This window comes from Orcinus orca, chromosome 10 (genome assembly GCF_937001465.1).
Source record: "Orcinus orca chromosome 10, mOrcOrc1.1, whole genome shotgun sequence".
Lineage (NCBI taxonomy): Eukaryota > Metazoa > Chordata > Mammalia > Artiodactyla > Delphinidae > Orcinus > Orcinus orca.
This window is the reverse complement of record NC_064568.1, coordinates 103,505,293-103,520,512: the sequence shown is the minus strand read 5'-3', so window position 1 is coordinate 103,520,512 and position 15,220 is coordinate 103,505,293. Positions and strand designations below refer to the sequence as shown.

Genomic DNA, 15,220 nt, shown 5'->3' with positions numbered 1-15,220 from the left:
CTGTGCCCCGCCCCGCCCCCTCCCTCCCCTCCGGGCCCCGAGCCGCCGGCCGGGATCGGACGAGACTGGGCAGGGAGGGCGGGCTGGCCTGCGCTCGGCGGGCTCCCGGGGAGACGTCTCTCTTTCCGTTTCTCGATCCTCGGAGACTGTCGGGTCGGGGGGCTGCGCGCCCCACCCGACCCGCGGGGGTGGAAGCTGCACGTGTGCCGGGAGGGGGGCGAGGGCGGGGCGCACCCGCTCCGGGGACCCGGCGCCGGTGCTGTCGGCCAGGTTCTCGTCCGCGCGCCGCCCGCCCATCTACCCTGGGCCGGGCCGGAGGCCGAAGCCGCCCGCCCCGCGTCCCCCGCGCATTCCAGTCGCGCCACCGCCCGGCCACGGCGCGGACGCGGCTGGGGACAGATGGGGACACGGTGGGACAGACGACGCGGCAGGCCCGGGCCAGCCAGCCACAGGGTGCCCCCAAAAGGAGAGTGGACCCCCTGCTAAGAAGTGGGACTGGCCGGCGGTGGGAAAGGGTCCCCTCGGAAAGAGCGTCCCCGCGTGAGCTGGGGCCCTTGGTGAGCCGGGGAGATTTCGAAGTGGACCCGGGGAAGCTGCCCCCGTGGAGAACCGGGATTCACGGCCGCCTGCCCCTCAGGCTGCTCCTAATTGGGAGGTAATTTCCAGCGATAGTTAAGGAATCCGGTTAGTTCAAGTATTGGAAATTGGTTCTAGAGGGTCTCGGGTGACCTCACATCGCCCCAGGCTGGGGAGGCAGAGCCAGGGCGAGGCCCGTAAGCGCTCTGCGCTCCTGGAAAGTATCGAAAGCCCAGCTAGGGCGCAGAAACGATGGGGACCGAGGGCAGGTTGTCGGTCACGTGACTCGATCCAGACCGAGAGGTGTGTCTCACTGCTACACACACGCGCACACGCACACGCACATACATCACCGCCTCCAGGTTTTACTCAGACTGCTCCAGTGACTTGCCCATATCAGACCTTCAAAGTTCATCCAAGTTTATCTTTACCTCCCGTTTGCCTTGTGAACTGGGAAGAGAAGGTGTTTTCCACAACCTGGAGACTCCCCAACCTGGCGACAGTCAGTAAATGCTGGTAACTGATGGACTCACCACCTAGTCCGCAGGAGGGACCTGAGGGTAGAGGCTGAGGAAGCGGGCAGAGCTGAGTTCTGCCGTCCCCCACAAAGCCCCACTGAGGTCTCCCCCCATCGTATCTTCCCTGGGTACACACCCCCTCTCCCACTGCCGCTGGGCTGAGCAGAACCTCTCCGACCACAGTGAAGGTGTTTTTATGCATCCAATAAATCTATCCTAGGAGCAATCAGGTCTCCTTTTCCCTGTTGCCTAGGAGACCTAACTTCGTGAGGCTGCTCTTCAGTTGTGCCAGGCACTCTGGTCACTAAAGAGAAGGAAGCTATTTCCTGTCCGCAATATTTGTTTGTTAAAGAGACCTGGAACTAGAGAGTAAAAATAACAACGGCCCAAAATCACTAATCATTACAGAAATTCCGAGTAAAACACAATGAACTGCCACTTTTTAATCCATTGCATTGATACAGATTTTTAAAAATCTATTAAGAGAAATTATCCAAAATCTGAAAATAAGACCAAAAGGATGGCGCTCCTTTCAACCTCGTATTGAAGCGTTGTTTAAAAGCCCAAGGATTACTTACTTTTCTAGGAGAAGTTTCTGTTGTTTGATGTTGCTGTTTACTATTAATGAAAAGCTGAGTCTCTATAAGGTTATGTACCAACTTGTAGATTTGTGCCTGGTAGAGATGCAAATAATCTTTGCCCCAAAGAAAAGATAACTTCAAAGGTTATAATTATTTCCCTGTAGGACATCAACCATGTTTATATCTAGCCTAGCAATCTTATTTTAATGTAGGTTAAGGACTCTGTAAAGCCATTTCCCCAAATGGTCTTTGAATCAGCTTTTTCATCTTACAAATGTCCTCATTAGTTAATGAGGTGAGTAAACTTTTGGCCCACGTGCATGCCATATTTGTAGAAAGATTTGAGAGTCGTATTTAACTTTGGAAAATTATACTTGGGGAAGTCTGACAAGAACAGGAATTTTTGCCGGCTTATGGAGAGACACATACCCTCGTGCACTGATTCGGGGCGTCCGGGTTGGAAAAAGCTCTTCGGAAGGCAATTTGGCCGTTGTTGGTGAAACTGAAAGTGCACAGCAATTCCTCTTGTGACCCAACAATTCCTCTTCTAGGAGTAAGTCCCGAGAAACATTTCCACACAGGCACTTAGAGAAATGCGCAGTGTTTGCCACGGTGAGAAAGTGGAAAGGACTTCAGTGGTCATCAAAAGTGGAATGGAATATAGACTGGATGAACAACAAGGTCCTAGTGTGTAGCACGGGGAACTATATTCAATATCCTGGGATAAACCGTAATGGAAAAGAATAGAAAAAAGAATGTATATGTGTGTGTATAACTGAGTCACTTTGCTGTACTGCAGAAATTAACATTGTAACTCAACTATACTTCAATTAAAAAATACTTTAAAAAAGTGGAATGAATAAATTAGTGGCACATACATGTGATAGAATACTCTACAGCCACAGAAGATGAATCAGTCCTAAAAGTGTGGATAGATCTCAAAAACAAAATGTCAGTGGGAAAAAACTGTCAATGAAAATGACTATGGGTACAGCACAGTTATATGGACGTATATGACAAAACAATACTAAAGGGAAAGATACCTGCCACATCCTTCAAGGTGCCTATGGGGTAGTGAACAAAGTCAAGATGGGAAGGTGTCAGCAGGGACTTTTGCTGTATCTGTAGTGTTCTTGTGTACATTTCTGAATTAAGATGCACGTATTACTTGTGTAACGTTTTAAAGGGGTATCTCGGCACTGCGGGAGTTTGGAAGTAAAGAGCCAGAGTGTGCCCAGTGCTTGACTCTGGGAAGTGGGATTAGGTCCTAGTGAGCTTTTCTTCTCAGGCTTTTTCTGTTACTTAAATATTAGATGATGACGATGATGAGAGAATCTCTGACGTAAGTACTAGAACTTCTAGTCCAGCCCAGCCACCAAGTCCAGTGTATCATCTCACACGGCGCACCTGAACTCTCTTTGCCTGGATTTGCCTCTCCATGTATCAGGAATTGAACACAAAAAATATAAGAAGTCCATGTCTGCTGTGAGGACAAATAAAATGATAGAGGGCAGGCAGGGTGCTGGTACACCTCTGAGAACCTGTGTTGCGTAAACGTCAGGAACAGACACAGAAAAGACGAGTGGTTTCAGGTTGTAAATCGGGCTGACTGGGTAGCCTGGTGCCTGAGGCTACATAATACAATGTGAAACCGGGGAACAAAGCTCTCTGGGTCACCTGCCTGTCTGCCAAGGTGGGTAGAATTACAAAGGTGTGTCCGAGGAGGAGCCCTGGTTGTAGGCAAGCGCTTGGGAAACCAGATACTTTAATCTGATTCTTGAGAGTAACAAATGGGAATAAAAGAAAGACTTCATGAAATTCAAGGCCTTTACTTGGAAGGGATGATCATTTTTCTGTTTACTTTTCTCCTGTGGCTGTTTTGTTTGGGCTTAGGTTGTTTTGTAAGTTCTGTCCTTGCTCCCTAACACTCACAGTTAAGAAAAGAAAGAGCAAAGGTTGGTGGTCACTCCAGGTCACCCTCCGTGTCCCCCTCGTTCTGCATCAGAAAACATGGTAGGGAGCTGGGGGCTCAAGCCAGGAGGTTAGACGGGGCTGGGGAGGCGTTCCTGGCCGCAGCGGGGCCTTAACCACACCTGTTCCACAACTCGTAACCACCCCACCCCCATGCCACCGCCACCATATGCAAAGTTGGAGCTAGAGTGTCTTTTCCATCACTGCCTGTGCTTGTGATGAGTTGGGTAAACTAGTTACAGGGGCACCGTGATTTTTAAAAAAGTTTTATTGGAATATAGTTGACTTACAGTGTTGTGTTAGTTTCTGCCGTACAGCAAAGTCACTCAGTTATACATATACACACATCCACTCTTGTTTAGGTTCTTTTCCCATATAGGTCATTACACAGTGTTGGGTAGAGTTTCCTGTGCTCTTCAATAGGTCCTTATTAGTTATCTGTTTTATATATAGCAGTGTGTATATGTCAATCCCAGTCTCCCAGTTTATCTCCCCCGGCACCGTAACCATGAGTTTGTCTTCTACATCTGTGACTCTGTTTCTCTTTTGCAAATAAGTTCATTTGTACCATTTTTTAAGATTCCACATATAAGCAGTATCATACATTTGTCTTTCTCTGTCTGACTTACACCACTCAGTAGGACAATCTCTAAGTCCATCCATGTCGCTACAAAAGGCATTAGTTCGTTCCTTTTAATGGCTGAGGAATAATTCACTTTGAGTTCCTCCCACGGGAGGCGGGGCAGTGAAGGCCCTGCAAACATAGCTCTCCTTCCTCCCTCATCAAATGAAAAGCAGTGGTGAGGCCTCAGCGCTGTGAATGCTTTCGGCACAGTGGCTGGTCTGACGCTCATGTCAGCCCTCAGGGGTAGGGAGGAGAGCTGCCCCTGCAGGTGAGGAAACTGGGACTCCCAAAGGGGCTGAAGTGCTCCTGGACCCACGGCTGGCCGCAGACCGAGGCCTCCCAGCTGACCCCACAGGCTCCTCCGGCTGTGGTCCAGCCGCTCTGGCTTCCTCCGCTGGCTCCAGAGAATCTCCTATGCGGACGGTGGGTGTCAGGCTCGCGGGCCTAGTGGGCCTTACCTGCCCCCATGCCCCCCTGGACTGAGGAGTCCCACATCCTTTAGAACAGTGATTCTCAAGCCCTAATAGGCCTGCGAATCCCCTGGGAGCTTGTGAAAAAGCAGATCCTGATTCAGTGGGTGGGGCCTGAGAGTCTGCATTTCTGACAAGTTCCCAGGAGGCCCCGGAGCTCATTTTCTGCAGAGGCCGCTCTGAGTAGCAAGGTTGATTCTAGCTTCAACCAGACAAAGCAAGTCTGGTGTCGGGCAACCCGTTGTACCGTCTCACGGTGTCCTCACCGTTCATGATTGTAACTAAGCGTTAATTATGTTTTCCTGGCTGGAATGTCATCCCCACGAGGACAGGGACAATGACCGTCTCCTTCATACTGGTACATACTGGTACATACTGGTACATACTGGTACACCCAGTGCCTAACACAGTGCCTGGCACGTGATAGATGCTCACTAAATATCTGCTGAATGAATAAAGTGAGTGAGGGAAACGAATGACTGGGCCACCAAAACGACGCCGTCCCCCGATTCCCAGCAATGAGACATTTGGGGGGGTTCATAGTCTTATCATCAAATCCGTATTTTCCTGGAGACCCAAATTCCATGCATCAAGCCATCTAAAAGGGGTTCATGGTGATCATCTCTTCGGAATGGGATCACAGACTTCTTATTTTCCTTTGTGCACTTTCCATGTTTTCCAAATTTAATGCAATAGGCGAGCATTACTGCAGTAATTCAAAGGAAATTTAAAGTTCATCTAAGCAGATTCTCTCTTGGTCACTTCTGCTTTATCACCACAGACGCTGAGCTGGCTGTACTGTAATCAGTCACTGTGTTCAGTGTCTCCGTTTCCAGACTATAAAGTAAGGTTGGGCTGGAGATGACCACTGCGCCTCACTGGGAGGTGAATTCTCTCTGAATTTGTCTTTTCGTCCATGTATTCCTTCTCATCCCTGTTACTTGCAAGGAATCCTAATCTCATATCCACTGACCTCACCTCTGTGGGTTCTTGCCACCCGGAATACCGTTCCACGATACCCCTTTTCTGAGGACGGAATTTGTTGCTTAAGTCCTGAGTAACAGACTTCCCCGCTGCAGCTGAGGTGTTTACATAAACTTAAGTCACCATTTTTTAACGTGATGCTGAGAAAACTCAATGAAAACCCAAGACTGTTTAAGACTATCTGTCTTAGTCACAGCATGAAATAATCCTGTTGGGAAGGGCTGCTGGAGTTTTACACTTCTCAGTGTAAAATTTTTTTTACATTTACATACTGTAAAACATTACGTTACAGTAAATAATGATCAATTAACTGTAGTGAATGTTGGTTGTAAAGTTATTCGTGCTCCTGGGGGTAGAGATGTTGTCCTGGATATATCTGCATTGGTTGCATCACACAACCCAGACTCTAGACTGGTACCCTGGGCACATTTCATTCTATGAGTGAATGAAAAGGAGACGGAGGTACTTCCAGCTTGTTCAAGAAATCAAGGGGGGAGGTTTGGGTCGATGTTCACATCCTTTGACATCCGATCATATCTATATGCCCCAGCCTCCCGTCAGTTTTGTGCAGCTTCCGTATCCACTCACACCATCGGCCACTTAGCACGAGGTGAGAGAGAATCCCTAGGTAAGAAGACCAGGGCTGAATCCCACTGCCCCTCACTTTATGCAGATGTTTCTGAAAAGATGTGGACTAAGTGCGTGTCTATAAATTTCATTGAAAGGAGCAGAAATTTGTAAAGGGAGGATGTATGTGGCCACTCAGTCTCACCCACATCGAGGGGCTTGATTTGTCCCCAACGGCGTTACTGAGTAGCAAGGACCTACTTTGGGGGGAAATTATATGATTTGGGCCATTTAAGAAAGGAAATATGGGGCAGTTCTGGGGCTCAGCAGGTGTTTGGAGAGGCGGGCATCCTGTCCACAGCAGAGGGCAGGCAGGGGTCCATGAGGCTCCTGAGCCGGTGAGGACAGAACGAGCAGCTCCTGACCACCGGCAATCGCATGGGCGTGGCTTCCACGGGGCGGGGTGTGCCGGCAGCCATTTGTCCTCCGGATTCCGGATTCCCACTTCACTTCGCACCCACCTTCCGGAGCATCCCTGCTGCCACGCTCCCGGCCACACCCCCAGGTGACAGCCTCTTCCTTTCCCCTCTTTCCAAGGCATAAACTCTTTCTCCTGCCCCACTGTGTCCTTCCTTTTGGAATCTCAAGAGCATCCTTCTGGGGCGGGAGACCCTTGTTTCTCTTCGCCTTTTTGACACGACAATTCGAGTTCTTCCTGAGTGTGAGTCTAAGGAAATGAGAGGAGATGTCCATCAAGATCATGTTTGAAGTTATCATACACAGGAGTCACGGGGTCACAGGTGACCCTCCTTTCTTTTTCTTTTTTTCTTCCTTTGCGGTACGCGGGCCCCTCACTTCTGTGGCCTCTCCCGTTGCGGAGCACAGGCTCCGGACGCGCAGGCTCAGCGGCCACGGCTCACGGGCCCAGCCGCTCCGCGGCATGTGGGATCTTCCCGGACCGGGGCACGAACCCGTGTCCCCTGCATCGGCAGGCGGACTCTCAACCACTGCGCCACCAGGGAAACCCAACCCTCCTTTCTAAGGCTGATACCCACATCCTGATTTCCTCTTTGGCTTTTGTGGACATTTGTATTTTCATTCCCAGATGGGCGCAGTGCAGGCAAGGCCATGTTCATAGAGCCTCTGAGTTTAGTCTCTTCTCTCTGACTCTCTGATCCGCCTGGATGTTGACTTCCACGTGGCAGCCCGAGTGACTTCACTCGGTTGTCTGCACATCCCAAGTATTTCAGCTAATTGTCAACTTTCTGCTGTCCGTTATCTCGGGACTGTGAGTACCTCACTGATGGGGCTTAAACAGGCACAAAGCACTCAGTGAACTGAAACCAGAATAAAGGCTCAGGGCAACGGCACAGATGCCCATGCCGTGGTTCAAGGAGTTGACTTTTACAGAAGTAAGTACATTTGTATTCGTTGTTATGGTGAATTGTTCTGACCCTCACCCAGACAGGAAAATAATGGAAGTTTCTTTTCCCAAGTGCTCCTGAACGCAAACATTCCAGATGACCTGGCCTCAGCTGGCCCAGAGCAGAAGTCGTAAGATTGAAGAAATAAGTAAATAAATTTTTAAAGAGATGGAGGGACCACTGCTTTCCGAAAACATCCGATTCGGGCCAGTGATTGAAGATGAGCTCAGGACGTGTGGAACGTTTGCTTCCTCCTTAGTTAAAATTGTTTAAGTTGCTTCTATTGACCCTCTAAGCGAGAAGAGAGTGTGTGTGTGGAACGTTCATGCTTGAGGGACTTTCTCTCCTCCATCGCCTCCCCAGATATATATATATATATATATATATATATATATATATATACACACATATATTCTAGAAAACCAGTGCTAGTCTGATGTCCAACTCTGGGCAGAGCGCAGTTTAGAAGGTAAGCAATTGCAGACGCTCTGTCAAGCTTTGCTCTTTGTTAATAATCTATTTACAGGTCAGCACACCGGCACCTCCCTTGAGTCTGATTATACTCCTAACCCTCCAAGTTCAATGTCAGCAGATCCCGGTCTGACAGTAAGTGAGATTGCTTTCTGGGTTTGCTAGTGTACCGCATTTGAAAGACAGACTCCGCCCATAGCAGCTGCTATGGTGGAGCCAGCACTGTCCCTTGCAGGATGGTTTTATTAAAGGCCATCTCCCTGGGAGAACTGGTCTACCTGGGTGGCGGTGTGGCCCTGTTCCAGGCAAATGGCCAAGGTCTGCATGATCTCCACGTACTTCACCCCTGTAACCGTGACCTCCTGGATATTAGGCACTGTCTAGTCTTCAATGATAATAGCTCTTGGTGATTAATTTTGCTGCTTTTGATCGCTTCCGGGGAAACGGGTTTTGACATGTAGTCAGTATCTTTCAAACTGAGAGCAAATGGAATTGAGGAGACTGTTTTCCAATTTATCCCAACAATTTAAAGTCCCATGTTAGAAAAATGCAATTCTTCCTGGAATACAAACACATACCAAGGGTTCAATTACTTATTATAACAACTTCCTTCCAAAAAGTGTTTGAAGTGGCTTCCAAAACAACGAATAAAAGAATGAAATTGACAGCTAAGGATTTGGGGCAGAAACCGAGCATTACCTAAATCACCTCATTTTCCCATTTCTCTGGCTGCTCATTTCACCCCAAGAGGCATAAGAAATGAGGAAGGATGACCATCGGGGAAAATGACATGGAATCTGGGAATACCCTGTTTAAGTCATAGGCTCACAGGAAAACATTATTTAGACCATTTTTTACACCATTTAACTGTTATATACAAATCTAGAATTAAAAGCATTTTAATAAGGTGGGTAAAAATATTTACACATATTCCAAATGATCACGCGTTAGATGCTGCATCGTACAGGAGGCTTGCACCGTCCACCTCCTTCTGCCTGCAAGGTTTCTTCCTTAATAGCTGAACTTTTCCTCTGAATTGGCTCCCAGCTGGGAGAACAGTCAGTGTTTTCAAACAAAAGGCACTTCCAGGAACTCCTAAGTCAAAGAACTGGTCCAGAATTCTTTCAGTTGTGGGGAGTGGGCAGGAGGGAACTTTTCTGTCTCCTCTGAATCCAGTACTCGGTGGTCCCCTGCTTCTTTAGTGAAACAACAAAATGGCCGGAAAACACTTAAAAAAATGTTTCTATGGCAACGTGGTATGAATGAGCACACTTCCTAAGGAAATGAAACTCCTGAAAGCTTCTGTGACTTTACTGGTGATCTCAAGAGAAGGCTTTTTCTGTTTGGTTGGTTTTTTGTTTTTTTCTTTTCAGTTCACTGATTATAAATCCAGGTTCAAAACTTAGGACTCTTTACCCACATAAGCAGTTATCTTTTTTACGTGTCATTTTTTTCACCCCTCTAATTTAATTTTTTTAAATATTCATCAACACAATCTCCCTTTCCTTGTAAAAATCCCTCCTTGTCACATGTCCATCTATTTTCACCACTCACTCCTTCACTGATTCAACAGATTTTTTATTGTCGGATCATAAATCTAGTGAGAACAGCACCAAAATGAGCAGAAATTTGTCTGAACTTTTGGTGCTTCTTCAGAAAAGATAAACAATCCCTCTGGATCTTGAGGAGTAACCAGGTGGTCTGGGTTTTCCTTTATGGTTTTTATTTTTATTTATTTATTTATTTTAAAATTTTCTTGAACTGTAGTTGATTTACAATGTTGTGTTAATTTCTGCTGTACCGCAAAGTGACTCAGTTATACATATATATGTATATTCTTTTTCCTATTCTTTTCCATTATGGTTTATCACAGGATATTGAATATAGTTCCCTGTGCTCTACAGTAGGACCTTGTTGTTTATCCATCTTATATGTGCTAGTTTGCATCTGCTAATCACAAACTCCCAGTCCAGCCCTCCCCCAGCCCCACCCCCTTGGCAACCACAAGTCTGTTCTCTATGTCTGTGAGTCTTCCTTTATGTTTTTTTAAATTTAGATTTGTTAGCCCAGGAGATCAGGAATTCCTGGCTCTTGAGGACTGGGAGAGAGGGAAGATGATATTCTAGAAGCTGGTCAGGTACCTCTGATGAGTTCATCTATCAATTTTTAATGCCACCAGGGTTTAATTTCAAAGTGGAAGAAATTTGTGGCAGACTGGAAGCAGTAGCTGCCGCATCCCTGACTGTAATCGGTGTGAGCTCTTTAGAGCCCTGTTTCATTTTTAGTAGATGGCCATGCTGTCCATTCCTTTTCTAGAATGCACCCTGGAGATAAGGCTTGGGGTATTTGCTGCACAGCCAGACGTCAGACCATTCATTTCTGCACCAATTTTTCTCCCCCATTTTAAGGGACCTTTCTCTGTGGTAATGAGCTCACTTACAGATTGATATCTCTAGGGGCCCCCGTGTGGGACCTGTGTAGTAAATTTAGAGCAGCACATTCAATTTGTCATAGCAAATACCTCCTGTTCTCTTTATAAAATTCACATACACATGTCTTGTCCTGGATTTAGTTAGCTTGTTGACTAGCGGAAACACTCATCAAGGAGAGAAGCTATGGGTATGTCACTTTATGAACAGGAATTTCCCAAACTTCCAATTTCATTCTTCAGATGAAAAGAATGAACACCACATGGTAAACTTTTGCCGTAAGAGTTTTGCTGAAATGCACTACTAATTTTCAGCAGTCAAGAGCATTGTGTCTGAAAGAAAGGAAGAGATAGGGAAACACAGTCAGCTCTCACAATAGATTGAGAGTGACCGTGCGAACGACGAGGATAAAGATGAAAATAACCGTGTCCTTCTTTCCCCCCCTTTTCACCCTAGTGTGCCGTTTGTTTGCATCTTCAGTGCCGGGCGGGGGTCTTTCCCAGGTGCCTCCCCAGAGCCAGCCGTCCACGTTCTGCACAGCCAGGCATCCTCTCAGGGGACAGCTCCGGAGCAGCCGCATCTTTTCTTTAAGGAGCACAGAGACCTCGAGGTTGCTTTCTTTCTGCTTTGCATCACTTCCCTGACCAATACAGACACACTGTATTTGCATAACATAGTTTTGGTCCGCATGGGACCCCACCTCCAGCTTCCTGAATATGCATTTTATTCTGTGCGATGTCTGAACGTTGCACCTCTAATCTCATCACCAGCCTGTGTACTTCCACTGAGTTATTCTCCAGGCTTTAGAACCGCACCTCCAATTTGTAAGCTGAGCTAACGATTACATTTTCATCTCTGAAAGATGTTAAATGAAAGCATGCTTTGTGGGGAGAATAAATGAAAGATCTCAGCATGAGTGGCCCCCAACCCCCAGCCCAACTTCTCTGCTTGCTCAGTGGAGGCTGGAGCATAAACTCCCCTTTCTCTCGAACATTCATCTTCACCCAGAGAACCTTGCAGGAACTACGCTCTTAATACAGCACTGTTTAGCCCCCTTCACTGAGACGCTTTCATTTGATCAGCCCAGAGAATAACCATTTCGCAGCCTTGGAGACAGAGTTCAGTGATTGAAGCGTCAGCCGACGGAAACGGCGTGGGACCCCAGATAGCTGGGATCGATGAAGAAACTGTCCATCCCTAAAAGAATAGGACAACAGACAGGTTGCAGTTGCAAAAACTACAATCAGAATTTAGCTGAGGTAGGTCAAAGGCAGGGTCAGAATCACTCTTCCAAGTCATTTCCATTTCTTTGCGTTCTCACTTAGGGTTAGCTGCTTTGGGGCCAAATGCTTTGCCCAAATGATTTCATTTAACCCTTAGCACAATCCTTGGAGGTTGATTTTTTTTTTTTTTTTTAATCCTCATTATACAGTTGAGGAGCCGGAGGCAAATGACTTGCTCTAGGTTCCACGGTAAGGGAGGGATCAGAGTCGAGTCACTGGGTCTGTGGGTTTGCAGTAATGTGCAGGTTCAACTGTCACCCAATCCTGGGTCTATCCCTTCAGTGTCTTCAGGCCGGTTTTCTAAGACCTTCCAGGGCAAGACCACACTCACACCAAACCTCCTTCTGCCAACTCTGTGCTTTGCCAGCTGACACTTCCTCTTATGGCTTTTTTTTTGCCTCGGGACCTGCTTTCTGACAAGATGGGCGTTTTCTATACCAGGCTCATCACCAGAATCATCTGGGGTGCTTATTAAAAATAGAAGGGCCCCCACAAAAAATAGAGGTGCCCCAGCATCTCTTGGAGACTCCGATTCATGGAGCTGGGGGTGGGCAGGGGCCCACAAGTTTCTTTGTGTAATTCTGATAAATAATCAAGTTGGGGAAGAGATGTCATTTCCCCAAAGTTTTTGACCCATGCACCCCTTTCATGTAATATATAATCTGAAAACTCCTTCAAAAGTAAAAAAACTCCTTCAATATTAAAAAAAAATTTATATGTTCGCCAAAAGTCATTTTAATTTTAGTGTCTTTAAATTTAGTGTCGCCAAAAGTCATTTTAATTTTAATATGATATCAAAGGATGTCAGAAAGTATTTCTAATGTAATATTAATGATGATCATAATTTGTAAGATGTATTTTTACTTTTTCTCCCTTCACGAGTGACTTGTGATATGTAACATACTTTAATTTTATACAAAAACGAACACACAGTTTTTTGGCAAACCAATTTTTAAATGATTTTTATATTGTGTTTGGTTTGGGCAAACAACAAATATTACAATGCAGCTTGAAATTTAACCATGTTAAGGGCATCAAAAGTGGACCATGGGGCTTCCCTGGTGGTGCAGTGGTTGAGAGTCCGTCTGCCGATGCAGGGGACGCGGGTTCGTGCCCCAGGCTGGGAAGATCCCACATGCGGTGGAGCGGCTGGGCCCGTGAGCCATGGCCGCAGAGCCTGCGCGTCCGGAGCCTGTGCTCCGCAATGGGAGAGGCCACGACAGTGAGAGGCCCGCGTACAGCGGAAAAAAAAAAAAAAAAGTGGACCATGGACTTAATTTTTAAAGAATTTTCATATTTTGTTTCAAAATGATAAGATAAGGGAGAGGGTGTTTCTTTTGTTAGATTTTAATTTCAATAAATGGAAAAGCAATTGGATACAATGATTACTGTTTTTTCTCTTTTAGACAATGGTCTGGATATCCTGAACTGACATCCTGTAAGAATTTCAATGTATTGAACGTAACTGGTAAAATTTTGGAAGCTTATGTGAGGAATGATTGTTATTTTCTTCATAAACTTGGATTTAAATGTCCGTATTCTAAAGCTTTGTTGATTTAACCAATGGCCCATTGCGGGCATGAATTACACAGTGTAAAACTAAGATGAAAAATCACGTAAATGCTGTCAGGAGAGGCAGCGCGGCCTGCTGTTCTCAGCGAACCGGGTGACAAAGTCCCATCCCTCCTCCACGGCCGCCACGGGGCCTCCCTCCTGAGTTCTCAGAGCTGCAAGCTGTCCAGTAGTAAAGGGGAAATCTCTGAATAGCTATTTTGTTCATTTATGATTTTAAAACGAAAGTAGCAGCAGGTGCTGTCAGCACCTTCATGACTTGACCCTCTGGAACAGGTTCAGAGACGCTCCTGGGGACCCGGGAAGGGGTCGGGAGGCTCTGCGGCTCCTGGTACCTCAGCGAGGTTCTCAGTCCCAACCGCCCATCTAAGTCATCGGGGCAACTTTTAAAAGATGGGTGCCCAGGCCCAGAGCAGCCCATTAACCAGACTCTTTGGTGGAAGCTTCCAGTGTCAGGACCAATCTCCGCAGGTGACTCCAACGTGTGGCTGTGAGCCAGCAGCCCAAGGGGATGAATCGGACACTGTGACAGGCTTAGCGGTGGAAGGAGTTTGGGGGCAATTAGGCCTAAGGCCTGAAACCCCATCAGGATCCTGGCCTTCTCCCCGATGCTCCGTGTCTTCAAGGAGTCCACAGCGGCGTGAGGAAAGCACACACACCCAAAAAAGCATTCTGCCTGAAGGATTTTGAAACTTGCCTGCAAGTCACTGTTAAAGATGACACCTTTGCACACGCAGGTTTTGGAGGTCACGCCCACATCACTGAGCACGCTGTCACCACCACCCCCGCCAGTACAGGGTGCTCCCCAGGTCCCGCTTGAGGACAGTGTCTTGTAGGAGATGCCAGCTCCACCCACACACGTTCCTGAGCGCTGGCTCTGTGCCCGGCCTCACACTGACCCCTGACAACATGCAGATGAAGCTGTGGCCCTGCCCCAAGAACCTCCATCCAGTCGGGGACAGATGAGCAGATCAGGGGTTACAGCCACTGTGCTGAGAGCCGAGACGGGGGTGCCGACAGCATCCTCACCGCTGCCACCGTCCCAAAGGTGACATGGGTGGGGAGCCAGCATTTGAGCAATTTCACCTTCTTTGTACATTCAGATATATTATATAGAAACCTATAGAATGCATTAAAATATCTAGTTCGCACGTGTCTGTGTGTATGTACCTGTGTGGGTGTGTATATATACAGCTTTTGTTGTTGTTTACAGAACAGACGAGCAACCGCGAAGTATTCCATGGGAAACTTCCTTCCACTGCAAGTAATGGGCTCATTTCAAATAGTGCCTAAACGTGTCATCTTTGGATCGGGGGCTTGTGGGAGCAGAGGCTGGGTAAGTGGGTTGGAGCTGACGTGGGAGCTCTGCATGCCAGGCTGGGCATTGTCTAGAGGTGTTATTCTGAACGTTATGAAGAGCTGTGTGTGCGCGCATGTGTGTACACGTGCGTTGGGGGAGGGTGGTTGTGTATGTGTGTGTTGGGTATATGTCGTGTGGGTGAGTGGCGTGTGGTGTGTGTGTGTGCGTGCCCAGGCACGTGTGTTGGAGAGCATGTGTGACATGAGCAGACCTATCCTGGGGGACCCCTGGTAGCAGCTGTGCTCTACACTATTGGGGGACAGTCTTTGGTGGGGCAGGGTGGGCAGGTAGGAGTCCATTGAGTCAGAAAGTTCCCTTGGAAACAGAAGGAAAGGGGCAGGAGAGGAACCGTGGAAAAGGGACTGATGTCAGATTTGGTACCAACCAGA

At 47.3% G+C, this 15,220-nt stretch overlaps 1 long non-coding RNA gene across 2 annotated transcripts; it reads left to right on the top strand.

The window, feature by feature from the left end:
- Positions 1-72: 72 nt before the first annotated feature.
- LOC117197083 (uncharacterized) lies at positions 73-14,622 on the top strand. 2 transcript variants are annotated; one of them, XR_004477567.2, is made up of 3 exons: positions 73-655; positions 11,073-11,875; positions 13,306-14,622. It is a non-coding gene; the product is annotated as an uncharacterized LOC117197083 (long non-coding RNA). The 2 variants fall into 2 exon arrangements; XR_007479492.1 differs by lacking the exon at positions 73-655 and adding an exon at positions 681-8,322.
- Positions 14,623-15,220: the final 598 nt, after the last annotated feature.